General features: G+C 44.6%; 1 protein-coding gene across 8 annotated transcripts in view; it reads left to right on the top strand.

Moving 5' to 3' along the window:
* The window catches only part of sox6 (SRY-box transcription factor 6), a 166,706-nt gene that overhangs the window by 15,113 nt on the left and 134,612 nt on the right, over window positions 1-16,981 (top strand). For 3 of the 8 annotated variants that reach the window (XM_048262738.1, XM_048262740.1, XM_048262737.1), the window contains exon 3: window positions 11,615-11,685. The exons of the other annotated variants lie outside the window; for them this stretch is intronic. The gene's annotated coding sequence lies outside the window, so the exon portion shown is untranslated. The remainder of the gene's footprint in view (window positions 1-11,614; window positions 11,686-16,981) is intronic. 8 annotated transcript variants of the gene reach the window in all.

The raw sequence follows: 16,981 nt of genomic DNA, 5'->3' as shown, positions 1-16,981 counted from the left end.
AGAGAGCGCGCAGGAGAGAGAGAGAGACCAGTTGAGGCTCAGCTAAACCCTGTGGCTGCTGCCACCGTAGCCATTGCCTTCGCCTTGGCCTCCGCCGGCTGCAGTTTGCAGGAAACATGGTACCACATGTTAGTGCCTGTAATAATTTCAATTAGTGCCAGCGGGCGTGCCAGCGGTATCTGTGTCATTCGAGTGTGTCTGCGGCACTTTTCCTTTCTGAGTCCTGGCAGCTCCCCTTTAATGCGATATTTCATAGCGACTAGCGAGCTTTAGCTGAGTGACACGGGGGCTCGGTGAAAGAGCGCAGCGCGCTCAACGCGTTTGTTAGGAGGTAATCACGTCGCAGTGATTAAAAGTGGGAAGTGACTCTGATTGAGACAATTTGGTCGATGAGGAGGAGGAAGAGGGGTGGGAGGGGGTGGAAAAAAAGAGGAGAGGGATGGGAGGGGGGGTGGGGGGTGAATATTCAGATGTGAGTGTGGCAATGAGGGGGGCTAAAAAGCGTCTGCAGGATTTCCAGTGGCGGCAGTAGGCCGACTTAGCCAGACTGCCGTGTAACCACACGCCATGATATCATCTTCACAGCAGATTTCATCAGGCCCCCACTTTCTCTTTTTTTGCTCTGGCTATTGGGCAGAAAATGTGTTTGCAAGATAGCAGCCTGTAGTGCCATGCGGCTTCCCAGGTTTTGCCAGCTTTAGGCCGGCCTGGGGAACTTGTCCTTGTTGGGCCGTGCTCTCTTGAGGCGGAGGATCAGATTTAGGAGTGTTTAGGTCTCATATGTCTGCCTTTGATTATAAAAAAGGAGGGATGTAGTGAGGGTGACGCTTGTTTTCGTACGCTATCAGCCTGGCATGCAGGAGTAATGTTGTGCACTTGCACAGCAAATTGAACTTGAAACCGTCAAGAATGTACATAGCTCTCTGAACCTCCATCTGCACAGAGAGAGGGAGTGAGAGGGAGAGAGAGAGAGAGAGAGAGAAAGAAGGAGAGAGGGAGGGAAGGTGTGTGTGAGAGAGAGAGCAAGCACAGTGCACGTTTTCGTGAACTTCAAAGTATGCAGCACTGTCCAAGCGGTTCGAGAAAAAAGCCTTATTATTAGCTGTTACCTCCAAGTAGGGGATGAGCATTGCTTTCTCACCCCTTTCACCCCGCTTAATCTAAGTGTGCCCACTTTGAGACATGTGATACAGGCGTTTTATGAATCATTTCTGAGGCGCTCTGAAAGTATAAAATAGACACTGAGGTCTCACGATTTTACAATTTCACAACTGACTTCCTCCTTAAAATGACAGTGGCTAACCTGCCTATTACTCTTTTTGATTTGTCTGGCGCATGGTTTTGCGCTCGGAGAGCTATACATAAAAAAAGCTCAGATTCCTCTGCATTTATGGCTCAAGCCTGCTTATCGCTCAGGCTTTTCACAGCCAAGGAGGGTAATATTTCCAATTCCGACAATTTATTGCAGCGTTGCAATGGGATTTGAACCGCTCAAGCAAGGCTTGTTTCCAGTTGCACAAACATGTTACCTGTGTGTTTTTGTTCCTTCTCAAATATGAAGGGGAAAATTGTTATATACACTGGGCACTTTTCTTAACATTGACATCATTAAACAATGGAGTCCCCTTAGCCTTAACTCTGTGTGAACGAACGCTGTGTGAAATGTGAAGGTGGGAGGTAGGACATGCCAGGAGTGATTTGCCATTTAGATTGTTGTTGTGCCTTGCACATTACACTTGCGTTTTATCGTGAAATTGCCATGTACTGCTAAAGAGATACTAGTGTGAGCAAGTCTAACTTGATTTCATTTTTTGTTGTTTTTAAAAAAGAAATGTGGACCAAAAGTGTTGTATTGCCTCTCCTCTGCCAAAAGACCAGGCTTGCACCCACAGAGTGTTTTGCTTGTATGGCCAAGATCATATTTCCTTCATGTTAAAACACCTTTCTTTGTGCCCAGATTTTTCCTTTTTATTTATTTACATCTCTGCTTCCTTCTGGATTCGCCCGTCAAAACACATGCTGGCTGGAAATTTACGTCCATATGTAATCTAAGATATATTTGAAAATATTGCGGGGCGAACAGTAGTGGCCACGGAGACCTCCTGATATTTTTGTTGGAGCTTTGTCAGTTTTTCTGCGCAATAATGAGAACCATGTGTTTCGCTGGCTGAAGAAAATTAGCGACCTTTCATGTGACCCACCTGTCGTGCTTTCAACACCGATAATGCTAACCTCATGTCGCCATTCGCAGGAGCGCGAACCAACTAGAGCGAGAGTCGGAGATAAAGACTCACGAGGGACGAGAGCGGGCTAGAGGGACAACACATGGAAGGGAGGGACAGAGGACTGAGAGGAGGAGAAGGACAGATGTACAGTATATCATGCAGTGACTGCCGGCCATGTTCGACACTTGACAACATCAGACTCAGACACAAACAAAAGTCTGCGTCTCACAAAAACAGTTTAGTGTAAATAAAACAAACAAGTTGGAGTAATTGAAACCCTCGCAAGGAGTCGTGGGTTCATCTGTGGTGGTGACAGTGGGCTTGTGTGTGTGTGTGTCTGTGTCTGTGTCTGTCTGTGTGTGTGTGTGTGTGTGTGTGTGTGTGTGTGTGTGTGTGTGTGTGTGTGTGTGTGTGTGTGTGTGTTTTCTGGTTTCCTCCCCTCTCAGACGCTTGGCCCGTGGGCCGTCTCGAGTGTGGTTATTGGCCGTGGTGTGAAGGTGAGGAGCCGCTTCGGTTTCGCATGGCCTGTGCCACACTGTAATGAGCTCCGCGGGCATGATTGGAATATAATAACTGTTTCACAGTGTTTTTCTTACCCCCCCATCCGCCCCTGCGAAAATGTAAAACTGCGCACTGAAACATGGGATACATAGTACGGCCCGTGATGTAAGTTGTTATTACTGGAGATGTGGAGTAGGAAAATTGGGATTTTTTTTCTGGAAAAAAAGAAAAATTCACTGTGTGAGGAGAATTATGTCACAAAGGCGACATTGTAGCCAGTTGGGTGGATTGCGGCTAGTGTTTTTTTTCTCTTTCTCTCTCTCTCTCCTCTCTCTCTCTCTCTCTCTCTCTCTCTCTCTCCCTCTCTGCGCTCCTCCTTGTTCTAGACATTGTTCGGCCACCTTCTGAGTGTTCCAGCCACAGACTGAGGGGTTGACGTCATGCGTGTGTCATTCTCTTGCGCTGTAATCAATGCACAGCGGGCTTATAGACTCAACTTCATAATGGAAACAAATGCATCACATACTGTATACACTTGTGTGTGTGTGTGTGTGTGTGTGTGTGTGTGTGTGTGTGTGTGTGTGTGTGTGTGTGTGTGTGTGTGTGTGTGTGTGCCCTGGCGACGACTGCCACCACCACCACTTTAAAATGGATTTTTCTTTTTTTGAAACTAATCATTGGATCCCTGTAGGGTGGATGGAGGTTCTGAATGGGTCCAATAGGTCTTGTGTGTTATGACAGTCTGGCCTGTTCTAACGGAGCAAGAGAGGCAGGGGACACGGTGACAATGTATTAGTCCCCCCTGTACAAGCATGTGATGTGGAATGTCTCCATGCCTCTGTTACTGCCTCCATAGATGGGAGTTTTTGAAGCTATCCTCTGTAGTGTGGGATGTGCCTCTGAAAGAGGCCATCTGATTGCCTGTGTACAATAGGGGTATCATGGGCAAGGACGTGCATCTAATAGTTAAGCGAAGAACCATGCATCCCCTCTTCCACGCTAATTGAATTCGGCACTAAAATATGCTGGCAGGGGCCCTTACCTTGTTTGACTTATTTATTGCCTGACTGGAGAGGTAATTTGACCTCCTCATTTCAAAGGCTCTTTTTTTTCTCCAGAAAAAGAGTGTTAAACTCAATTACGTGAGCGATCAGTGACTCAAACACTACATTTGTTTTCTCCGAGGGGGAAAGAGGGAGCTGGAGAGAGGAGAATAACTCAGATTCTGTCTCTCCCTCTCTCTTTCTCTCGTTCCCTCTCTCTTTCTCTCCGTCTCCATTTCACTTACCCTCTCTCTGCAGCTGCACGGCTGAGAGAATGGGCAGGAGAGTGCCCACGCAGCCCCGGCCATGTCACGGGAGATTTGTGTCCTCCCTCTAAATCATTTCCCTCTCTAGAAAATTAAGATCGCAGAAATGTTCTCGAGCCCATCATTTTTTTGCCATCCCAAATGGGCTTCATTTGCATTCCCACATGCGGCCATTAATTGTGGGGCTTTGCCGAGGAAAAATGATTGCCGTGATTGTAAATAAAAACCCGGGGTTAGAATGTTAATTGTTTCAATGGTTAAAAAGAGTCGAACGGGGGGCTGACACAAAGCATATGCAGCAATCACTGTCAGATTTAGAGCCCTTAACCGTGTTGTATAACTACAGTGCCACTGCCTCGTGCCTTTTCCAGGGCAGCAGAGACAGAAATTGTCTACAGGAGTGTGTGTATGTCATGGTTAGCAGTGTGCCCACCGCCCCCCTCCCCCTCCAGACGGCATACGAGCCATACACGCACTTTATAGCTCTCTTATAGCTCTTGACATACACAAAAGACCGAATGTCAGTCTGTTAGGGTTTTTATCCTCCATGAAAGAAAACATTGCACATTGGATATGTTTAAAGTTAATACACAGTTGGACAGACTAAAGGGCACAAATTGAGTCGGTGTATGCTTTGCTGAGTACCCTTTCTGTCTGTTCATTTCCTTGTTTCGCTCTGCTTTAGTCTCACTGATTCCTTTCGATTAGGATTAAGTCTTTAATCTTTCTGAAATACCCACATTTCTGTGTGTGTGAAGCCGGCCTGATTTAGAGTCCAGCACACCTCGGTCTGAGGACTACACAGGAGGCATTCTTCTGGTCGTCCATGATCTGTCACTTCGAATTCCCTCATTTAAATGTTATCTGAACTTTCGCCGGGAATGCAAACTGTGACGATTTTAATTCAATTGCAAATGTAATCTGTGAAACCGGGGGAGTGAGAATACACAGGGCTTTGTGTCGGCCTGAGCAAGAACAACACAAATCATTTGCGGACACCGATGTGCCATGTTGTAACCTGATCATTTATGGATCAATTGATTCCATTCTGGTTTAATTCAGCATGTGATTGACTTTCAGCACAGAGCTTTCAGAAAATCTTCACATTAAGGCATAGTCATTTGAATACAGATGCTCGCTCCATAGACCCCACCACGTAGAGTCAGGAGACAATTGCAGGTTGATTATGCTGCCACTGACAGAAGTTGCAACTCCTTTGTACAACAGAGATATTTGCATTTAAATGCTCATTGTGCCCCCTAAAGCCTAATGACTCTGATATTCAAAACTGGTAACTGGTGTGTTGTCTGGAATAATAAATTGTATGAAGTATGGACTTGGGAATCAGGATTTTTTTTTTTTTAGGAAAGGTTTGGAAGTGAGTGCTTCTGCAATTTTAGGCTTGTTTTGATTTCCCCCCCTCTATTTATTGATGCTGTTTTGTAATGCTATTCCCGTTTTTGTTGTGGTGATGTGGTTATGTTGATGGACATTGTAGGGTTTGTCTTTTTGTCTGACACATTTCACAATGTGGCATATTCAGAATCCATCATCCAGTGCATCATGGGCTTGCATTTGTATACATTTGTGTGTGTGTGTGTGTCTGTGCGTGTGTGTGTGTGTGTGTGTGGTAGTTTTATGTGCTTTTGTCTGAATGTGTGTGAGTGTGTGTGTGAGTGTGTGTGTATGTGAGTGTGTGTGTGTGTGTGCTCACGCACATATTGTGTGTGTGTGTGTATGTGTGTGTCTGTGGTGCCCATAGCGGAGTGATGCTCCCGCTGATTCTAGGCTTTGGGGCTCTTTGTCCTGTAGCACTCAGCGTGTCTGCTTCCTCAAGGGAATGACAGACCTCTCTAGTGTCGCCACACAAAGCCAAAGGTTTCTTTGAGGTGTTAAAAACTTCCATTTATGCATTCCCTGGACAAAAAGCACCGAGCCCATTTGAGTGGGGTGGCAACACAGGCAGACATTGTGGCTACGCTTCTCTGGACCTCATTTCACAGATTCTAAAACCAGTATGTGGTGAACAGGATTTGAGGAGCTAAAATGCCCCGCGAGAGCCTGGCGATAAGAGAGCGAAATGCTGCCACTCAGTAAACTAGAAGATGGGGCCTGGAAAATAAACACATTACCTGAGAGAGAACCAGACCTGTTTTCATAAGCTTGTTCAGTGTACACTTATATATATATATATATATATATATATATATATATATATATATATATATATATATATATATATATATATATATATATATATATATATATATATATATATATATATATATATATATATATATATATATATATATGTATACACACTAGATGCACTGAGAAAGAAAAGTCTTTATTTGATTGATGCAGCAAAAGGAATAGAATAGACATCAGGGAGTCTTATGTGAAAGGCAAAAAGATTTGTATTCTATACTACAGCTTTGATTTGCTTTGTTCCTGCAAGGAAGACATGAACTAGGAAGACTTACAGAAGGTTCACTGTAACATTTGGGACCACAATGTGTCTTGCGAAGCTCAAACAATACTGAATAAATGGCACAACTCAACTGTCATTAAATCTGGAATCATGGATTATTTATGTTTGCAATTACGGGAATTCCCAGGTTTAGCAATTCTGGAGACACATGCATAAAAACAGACAGTGACTATTCCTCAAATTCCCCTAGAATCCCTTATGAGATGTCACATTCTGTGGCAAACCCAACCAGATTGTATAAGGACACAAGTAGGGGCAGGAGGAGAGGAGAGAGGATGTGAGCCATATCCAGTGGCAGCGCCATATTTGCCACCCTGTTTATGGTGTAAACAGCGATGATGCGCGGCGCGACCACAATGTGCCCAGCAGCTGGCCACTGCTGTCTCTGGACGCGCTCCAGGAGCACATAACTCAGTGTTATGCTGCAGCGTTTTCTCCCTTCTTCACGGAGAGAAAGCTGCTCTTTGTGATGCGGGAGCTCATTTCTGAAGGCTGTGGCCGTATGCTCCACAGAGGCCTCTATACAGCACCGCACCGGCGAGGTCAGCCTTACACTGCCTGTGCCGGCTCTCTCTAGACAGACCGCTAAGAAACACAGCTCTTGTCTTTGCATCAGACACAACCCACACACACACACACACACACACACAAACACACACACAGACACAGACACACACACACACACACACACACACACACACACACACACACACACACACACACACACACACACACACACACAGACACAGACACAGACACACACACACACACAGACACACACACACACACACACACACACACAGACACAGACACACACACACACATACACACTCTGTGCAGTGTCGCCTCTGATACCAGGTGACTGCACTGGTTGCTCTCCGTGTAGACCAGCTTTTATTAGCGCTGAAATAGCTTTATCTCCGTGCTGAATAATTAAGCCCATTTGCCGCTTCAGGACCACTCTCACTCACTCTACGCTCTGACTCTCTCTCTCTTCACCACTCTCTATTTTTCTTTCTCTCACACACACTCTCTCTCTTACTCTCTTGCCCTGGGCAATGTGGAGCAAGAAGTTGAATATTTGTCAGGCGGGATATTGGATCTGACAATAGCTTGTGCTGAACGAGGGGGCCTGTGCAAAGACCACCCACCCCTCCACCGCTACTGCCATCATTGCCTCCCTCTGGTCTGGTCTACATGGCCTCGTTTCAACATCCCTCCCACTGCACCTCAACCCATACCAGCCCATACCCCCCCCCATCCCAGGTCCTGTCTGTGCCCAGGCTGTCTGTGAGGAGATAACCCAGGCCCTGGAACCTGCTGATGGGGGAGATTGTGCCCTTTTGTCCCAAAAAATAACCACCTTGGCAGAATCCCCCGTTCTTAACATGTTTGGGCTAGAGGAGAGGGGGCAGGCAAGGGGGAGTGGGGAGGAGGGGGCATTGAGGAATTTCATTTGCGTGGTGGGATAATGCAGAGGTGAGGCGAAGGTGCGCTATCGGACCGCTTGCTTGCTGTGCCCAGGGGGCTGCTGGGAAGATGAACAGGAGAGCACGCTCACACACACACACACACACACACACACACACACACACACACACACACACACACACACACACAGACAGACACACACCTCAACCCACCCACACACACACCCCTTTTCAGCGATAAATAATGCATTTCCATGCCATATTTAACCTGAGAGTATGTGCCAGGTGGCTAAGTGGCAGTGTAGCACCCTCTCATAAACATGATCTGCCCTTATTGTCTTCGCTCATAGCACATCTCTCAGATGTGCCTCACGTCCCTGTCTAGGCCCGGACGGCGAAAGGCAAAAGGGTGAAATCAGATCATCAGAGAAGCTCGCTGCACTGGGAGCATATTGTGAGGGGCTTGTCAGTTGATTGGGAGCCACCATCATATGACGGTCAAAGACACAGCGCACCGTTATGCGCCGGGCTAATTCAATCAGGGCCGTACCCCCCTACTGTACGTGAACACATGCCTGGAATTTGGAAGGTTCATTCGATTTGGGAGTGTGTGTCACAGATGCTCCTGCCTGGGCGGTGACCACGCCAGAAGAGTGTCGCACAGCTCCGCCCCCACCTCCCCTCTGCAGTCGCAGTCCACGCGCCCAAAGTGCCAAGTTTCTGTTTTGATGAAATGACTCGGATGTGTCTGTTTCGACCCTGGTGTTTTTACCACACCTACTGTAGGACAACAGAGAAAGACCTCTATTGGGCAGTAGTGGCCTTTTCCACAAGCTGACCAACTAAGGTGTTTGGGGTTGCTGTAAAAGTGCTTGTCCCATGTAGATGCGTCTGTGTTTGTGTTTGTGTTTGCGTTGTGTGCGGGTGTGATGAACGCATAGTTTCCTGTAGGATCTGCTGGTGGTGTTGATATGTGGCATATTCTGAAGCCCCACTGACCCACCACATGGGCTGCAATTGGAATTAGCAGCTTGGCTCTTTGGCTGGTAATTTGTCCAATGGCAGGGGTGCTCCAGTGGAGAAACCAGCTGGTGACTGTCATCTCTCTCTCTCTCTCTCTCTCTCTCTCTCATCTCTCTCTCTATCTATCTTTCACACACACACACACACACACACACACACACACACACACACACACACACACACACACACACACACACACACACACGGACACGGACACATTCTGTTTTTTGTGTTTAATGTGTTTAACTGTGTATGTGTGTGTGTTTGTAAAAATCCACAATATATTTGCATGACTCTGCCTTGCTTGTCTTTTGTGCCAGTGGAAGCAAAGAAAATAACAAGGCAGACACATGAAAAAGCCTCAACGGTAATTGTGGACACAATGATTTGGTAATAAAACTGTTGGGAAACTAATAAAACAGGCCGGGGGTTGATTGGGCTTTGTGTAATGAATCCATGATCGCCTAATTAGAGAAAGGAAGGGCCGGTCCAAAGGGAGCCACTGTGCCATTGCTCTCAGCTCCCATGCCCAGGCTGAAGGGGAAACAGCCAGTACAATTACAATAGACGCTCCCATGTGCTCGCATTGGACTGCAGGGCTTATTGCCTTTCTTTAGTAATTCGTAATACCATTATCTTATTAATCCTAATCAGAAGTATTTTATGCTCCCTCAGACAAATGATTAGCTTAAATAAGGCATGAATACAAAATGGAAGATTTTTTTTTTCGCTTGACACTTTGTCGATTTTTCTCAATTAGCATCAGATTATAAATTCAAAACACTTGCTAATTCTCTACCCCCTGCGATTTAAACAGCTCTCATTTATTAAGGCACAACAGGAACTAGTCTGGTGTTATATGTCTCACAAACGGGAGCATCATTTGTTGAATCATCACCCCTAGTCAAGACAGTATGGGTGTGCAATGTAGACTGTTTTTATTGATGTAAATTCTTTCTCTCTCTCTCTCTCTCTCTCTCTCTCTCTGTGTGTGTGTGTGTGTGTGTGTGTGTTTGTGTGTTTGTGGGCAATGATATAGATGTGAGTGCAATGTGTGGAACTTTGTCTGACTCTTTCTTTGCTCCTTTGAGAAGCGGTATCAGGCTGTTGGCTTAAAGGCACTATATAAGATATGGCTTGCCATTCAGCAGGGTCAGTCTGTGTCCTCTCTCGTCCATTGTCACCTCCAGCCTCAAGGTTGTTGTCGTGACAATCGCATCTCCCTGGCTTTCCATCTCTCTGCCCTCTCTCTTACACTAACATCCAGAACATTCTCTTGCTTTCTTTTCTTCGCTTTTTTATGTTGTTGTGATGCCATAGCAACAAAGGTACAAAATAAAATAAAAAAACGTCACTATTCCCTGGATTTGTTTGTGCCTATTTTGTGTGTGTGTGTGTGCATGTGTGTTTTTTTTACGTGCTTTCCATAGCCATGCCACTGGATATGTAGGTACAGTGCTACAGTTTGCAGTCAGATCAATTAAGCCTGACCTTAAAACCCTGTGTCCTGGTGTAATTGGCACTGCTGTGGCAGGGTAATTGTATAAATCAGATGTTAATGAGATCGCAGCTTGTTGTGAAAAACATAATAATGTGTGAAAATGAACATCAATGAGCTTTGTGCCTAGCAAGCATCAGAGCAGCCCTACACCCTCTCCCCTCTGTGGCTTTTTCATTTGGTTTATTCCATAATTATCCTATATTTTTTACTACTATATATATATATATAATATATAATATTGCTACTGTGTATATATATATATAGATAAATATATATATATATATATATATATATATATGTTAGTATTTATAAAAAAATATATAAATATATTTAAGTATATAATATTTATATTTATGGTTTTCCTTCCTCTCATTTCTGTAGTGACGAAGGTGGAAAGATTTATGTGAAAAAAAAACACTTTTGGGGTTAGATAATGGCAAAATGGGTGCGTCCACATTAAAGGCGCTTCTGTTTATTTGTGTTTCCCCGGTAGAGCGCTGTGTTTTTGGTGGACTTCAAGAGACGCACAGTAACAAGCCAAGCATGTTATTAAATAAATCATTAGCAGGCCGCAGACTAAGAGAGGACAGAGAGAGAGGGAGAGAGAAAGAGAGAGGGGGGGTGTAGAAACCGGGAATGAAAGAGAGAGAGAAATGAAATGAAACAAGCACTTTATATGAAAGTCATTTATTAGGGGAATCAAACAGCACAGGGACAGATTGATGAGGTATTAGAGAAGTGGATTGTAAACATTGTCTCGGATCAGGTCCCGCAGGGGAACAGGAGAATATCCACTGCACGTCCAGCCAGGGGACGACTGCTTTGCCTCAGCTCTGTGGCTGACAGTAATACAGCACTAAGCTGCTACTCTTCCTTACATTCAAATAATCATGTCTACCTTTCCACAAGATGAATACCTCTCTGCCTCTTGCTCTTTGTCTGTGCTTGTTTTAAGTCCCTGTGTGGATGTATAAAAAATTGATTCAGCTCCTTAGAAGAGTGGCATTGGATGTTTAAAATGGATTCAGTCACCTTGAAATTGTATGAATGGAATTGAAAGAATATAACGTTCATATTCATGTTTGTCTCAGTAGAGTATTTGTACTGATTCTTTCTCTTCTTTTGTAATTGCAGGTCATTTTCATGAATTCAAAATCTTCTTACCAGTAGTCACTGGGAGTTGGGGATCAAGTCTTTCTGTTAGTGTGAGTACAGCTTTTTCCTCATTTTGTGAAATTGCTCTCCTTGTTTGTGTGTTCCTGTCCTCTTCCCAGTTTCACTCCATTTCAATTCCGTGTCACTTTGATCTGTTTTCTAAAGGCTGTTTGGCTCGACACCTTCGTTAAATAGGAGTGCGGCTGGTCATGCACCCGGCTGTATTAATAGTGACGGTCCTGTTGATTGTTGTCAAGTCATAACGGAATTTCCTCTTAACTGCATATATTAGTCACTCACAAAAGCCTCAGCACTGACAGGGGAGTTATTTCCCCCGGCAGCATTCTTTTCTGTTCCGCACACAAAGCTAAATTTACAGTAAATAAAACGGCGAGACACGTTACCCAATATCCACACGTGCCATATTTATTACCCAAAGAGAAGTGTTATCAGTTGCGGTTGAGTTAGGGCTGAATATTAGGTGGTTTGTATCATCCAAATATTTTAATCTGCGTCCCGGTGACTGTGCTCGTTTTCGTTCTCATTTTCCACACACACCTCAATCTTCCCATATAGAGTGCTTTTGATGCTCCTCTCTATGCAAATGTGGGCCTGTGTTATGGGTAGTTTATGGTGGCCTGTCTCTTCAATAAGCACATTCAGAGCTATGAAGAAAGGAGCCTTTTAAGGGATTGCAGCCGCTGCCTCTCTCTGAAACCGTGCTGCTGTGCGGCCACTGCTATATTGCTACAATATGTCTTAAATGGGAGGTTTTATTCTGCCTCGGTCGTAATAAAGATCATATCTGCGGGGAAAGTGTTACTCTAGTTAATGTTAAGTAAATACAAGCCCAGAAGGTATGGTTTGTATTAATCTTTTTTCAAATGTCAGTTGGAGATGAGAGACAGGAAAGAGTTATATTAAGCCACGAAGAGAGCTCTTGTTGGCCCTGCATAATGAGGTCAGGTGTGTGTGTGTGTGTGTGTGTGTGTGTGTGTGTGTGTGTGTGTGTGTGTGTGTGTGTGCATGTGTGTTGAAAACAGATCCCAACTCAAAGTTCATGGCCGTTTACTAATACCAACACTTTATCCCCACAATTTCTCCTCAAACAGTTTCTTTTGGATGGATCATCTTTCACCTTGCCAGTTTCTTTTCCCCCCCTTTCCTTCTCTCTCTCTTGCTCTGTCTATCTCACTGTCTTTCTGTAGTCCTCGTCTCTGGTCATCATAGTGTGTGTTTGTGTTGTTTAACCCATCCTCGATGGCTAGGTTGTCTGTGTTGACAGAGACGTGGATCTCTTTCAGTGCTCTCAGCAGACAGAAGGCCAACTGAACAAAGACCCCGCAATGATTACTACCTTTGTCTGCGTGGCTTGTCAGTCTTGCTGAATTGCAGCTGCCATTGGTAGTACAGACAGATGAACATGAGGCAAATATATAATGATAAATGCAGGGCTAAGGGTCTGCAGTCCCCATATTTAAGTCATAGCCAGACTGCCTTTTTTCAGACTGCGCCAAAACAAAAACACTTTTATTATATATATTTAAATTATATATTCGCTCGAGGTTTCTTGCTGTTCCATTGATCATTAAAAAGAGGGTGAAATCTTTTTTTCCTTTTTTTGAGTGTTTTGCGGAATGTAGGTAACAGCAGGGCATTTACACAAGGACGGTTTTGAAAGTGAGATGAGAATGAAATAGAGTAGCGGGCAGTGTTACAGCAACTGACCGCTCCAAGGCTCCAGACCTGTGCACAGTAGCAGCTCTCAGCACTGAGTGGACAAGTAGGCTTTGCCACAGAGACCCAGTCTGTTGTGTCGCATTAGGGCTGCGAACACAGATATTAACATTGATAAGTTGCAGGTTCACTCTATTTTGGGAATGAAACCGTTATTGTTGGATTGAAAATGACTGGCTACGAATGGTAAACATGGGCCCTATGTGCTGGCTAGCATCCAGCAGGGAGGGTAACAGAGTGCGCCTTGTTGGGCTACACACACCCAGGTTGGGCAAGTGTTTGGAAATGTGAGTGAGTACTGTGAGTGAGTGAGTGAGTGAGTGAGTGAGTGTGTGTGTGTGTGTGTGTGTGTGTGTGTGTGTGTGTGTGTGTGTGTGTGTGTGTGTGTGTGTGTGTGTGTGTGTGTGTGTGTTGCACCAGAACTGTGAGTTATACACACTTCTATTTTTAATAATTTGTCTGTAAATGTAGTCCCTCCAGATGAAACAATACCTTAAAATGCATACACACTATATTTTACCACATTTTTTGTAACATTTGTTGAAGCTTAACACATAATGAAGCGTCACATAATACACTGGAAAATGTTATGTCCAACAAAAAAAAAAAATAGGAAGTAGGCAAACTTTTCTTGGATGGATACATTATTTTAAAGCTGTCAGGTCAGGTTAGAAACGACTGCCAGGCTTCAGCCCCAAGGGCCACGATTCAACATGGAGCCTTGTCTTGTTCATTTTAGATTGTGAATTGTGACGCTCTTCCGAGCATCCAATTCCCCAAGCTCTCCCATCAGAGAAGCCTTATGCACTCATTAATCTAAATTCTTTTGCAACTTTAATCTGCATGTTTAATTAATCATAAAACGAGGCGCTAAGGCATTTGGGCAATATGCTTCTTGTGTATGTGTGTGTGTGTGTGTGTGTGTGTGTGTGTGTGTGTGTGTGTGTGTGTGTGTGTGTGTGTGTGTTTTGCTTGCTCCTGTGCGTGCAAGCTCATTTGGGAAACACCTGAGTGTGTGTGAGCTCAGCCGCCGAGCGGATCCGAACACAGCCTTTGTCGGCGGCCGCCATTCATCTCATCAAAGCAGCGGAAGCCGACAGTCATTTTGGATTTCACTGATCTCTGCGCTGATGTCCCCAGAGGAGAATGGCTCAAGGAGTCATCTGGCAAGAATTGATATAAATATCACTCTCAGTGATAATGAAAATGAATAACCTCAGGGTGGGTCTGGTCTCCCACTGGCAGACTGGCCTTTCTCATCCTCTCCTCTCTTCTCTTCTCCTCTCCTCTTCTCTTCTCCTCTCTTCTTCTCTTCTCTCCCCCTCCTCAGGGCTGACCCCCCTCCTTCATTATTGTTGATGCTGTCGTCGGTATTTTAATTTCATCAACCACTTAAAATCTCCTGTTTCAATAGCTCCCAAGGAACATAAGATTTCATCACTGTGAATTTAGAATAAGATTTAATTGTTGAAAATCCAATTACATTGTAATGAAAGAAATTCCTCGTCTCTCTCTCTGGAAACATCTGAGAGTCATTGAGTGTCACTGTAGAATATGTGTGGCAGTGAATCCTTTGACGATCCCCCTTATGATCCGCTGCCTTTTCCAATGGAAAAATCCAACAGCAGCATCTGCTGGTGGCGGCTCATGAACTCACAGGCCCCACAAGGTTTTCCTCTCCTATTCTCCACTCTCCACAGGCCTGTGCACAGGTGTTGAATCTCAAGGTGACAGTCTGGTTTTTCTTTCTCAGCTGAATGTTTCCATACACACACACACACACACACACACACACACACACACACACACAGTAGACATTGTAGCAGCAAATAACCCTGACGATGTACTAAGATGCACAAACCTGTCTGCACGACACAGCAGTGGTCAGTTTAGTCTGAACAACCGGTTGTTGGCGGTGGAGAGGCCATTGATCATCTAATAGTTGACGTTTTCTGCCATGTTGAATCACCCTTGTAAGACCTAACATCCTAGCAACAGGCTACCAAAGCTGGGGTCTTGGCCCCTGCCAAGGTTTATTGGATATATGGTTCTTTTGATGGCTTGATGTGCTTTATTTAATTCTCTGAAGAATAAAACCTAATATAGACTTGGCTGCCTTCCTTCCTTTCAAGGTGCAGACGGCACTGAAGAGACAGGAGTTTCACCTATTAGCTAAATACGGCAGAGGAACGGGACCCGAACGTCTCATTAATCTCCTGGCTCACCCAGCTGTGTGCGAAAGCAATGCATAACTAAAAGTCCTGTAAAAATAATTAATGATTTCAACCATGAACTTTTCTCCCAAAACGCAATGAATTCTCCCCAGCTGATAATGCGTCCGACCCAAGGGGTGTGAAACCCCACGTTATGTCGAGAGGAGCCAGTTAATTGATTCGCAAATTATTTAAAGTTTGTGGGTCCCAGCGGAGTGCTTGTTCCTAATGACGGCCATTTCGAAAGAGTTTACAAAGTCTTTCTTATTCTTCCCACCCTCCCCGTGAGTTGGGCTGTACTGAGATAAGCAGCGCTGTCACAGACGAGAGCATCACGGAGCAGACGAGACGGATTGCAGAGGAAGGGAGTCAGTCGGGCGGGCGCGGCCTGGTCAGTCTGAGAGACTGACAGAAACATGTGACTGTGCATTTGGCCCATGCGATCAGGTTCAGCAAAGATACAAGAGCAACTACTGACATCAGTGCCACCAGAGGCCACAACATGCCTCTGATTAAGGGGGCTCATGTAAATAAAATGGGGAGGGTTTTTAAGGCCCTCAGCTGTGCCAGTCAGTAACAATAGCAAGTATTTCCGCTTGCAGTAAAGAGAGAACGATAAACTGCCACTTAATCTCTCTTACCAGGTTTTCCTTCCTAACTTTTATTAGATTTAGTGTTTAGGTTTTTATAAGGTGTGTACAGTATATACAGTATATTTAAAAAAAATCTTGTTAAATAACAGAGACAATCAAAAAACCACACAAACAGATCATGAATAATTTGTGTACCTTGTAAATGCTTCAGTCTGTTTTTTATGGACTCTTTTGCATGTTTCTCACTGTATTACTAAAGACAGAGGACGACTCCGACTCCCTCACTCACTCGCTCGCTCTGAGTATTTTTGGAGTCGTAATGGGAATATTTATAAAGAGGCCGGGGGAGCCGTGGCTTCCTTGTTAAAGAGATATGTTTATGCTGGCCTTCACAAATGGCGAAATGAGACGGCGCTGAGGTCATCGTTGCATATCAAAGCCATCTCTGCGAGTGTGGCTGGCGTCTGATCGCACGTCTGATAGACAGAAGAGTAGCATTAGAGGAAAAAAAGAAGAAACACTCTGGAGTTGGAGGTTTTCTTTTCTCCTCCTCACCATGTCATGTTTGGCATACTGGAGCGCTAGTGAGATCTGCGTGTAAGTTTGGATTTCATTCACGAGGCTGCTCCCCTAAGTGGCGGTAGTAACCGTTTTGAATTAAAGGCAAGATAAACCCAACTGGATTCGCAGAATGAAAACCAAAAAAAAAGAAAAATCTTCTGTAGCATCCAAGTGAATCATCTCAGTTTTCTTTTTTACTCTTGCCATATGTCAGATGTTTAGTTTTGTATACGGCAAAAAAA

The sequence above is a fragment of the Alosa alosa genome, chromosome 14 (assembly GCF_017589495.1).
Source record: "Alosa alosa isolate M-15738 ecotype Scorff River chromosome 14, AALO_Geno_1.1, whole genome shotgun sequence".
In the NCBI taxonomy this organism is placed as follows: domain Eukaryota; kingdom Metazoa; phylum Chordata; class Actinopteri; order Clupeiformes; family Clupeidae; genus Alosa; species Alosa alosa.
This window is presented reverse-complemented; position numbering and strand designations above follow the sequence as displayed.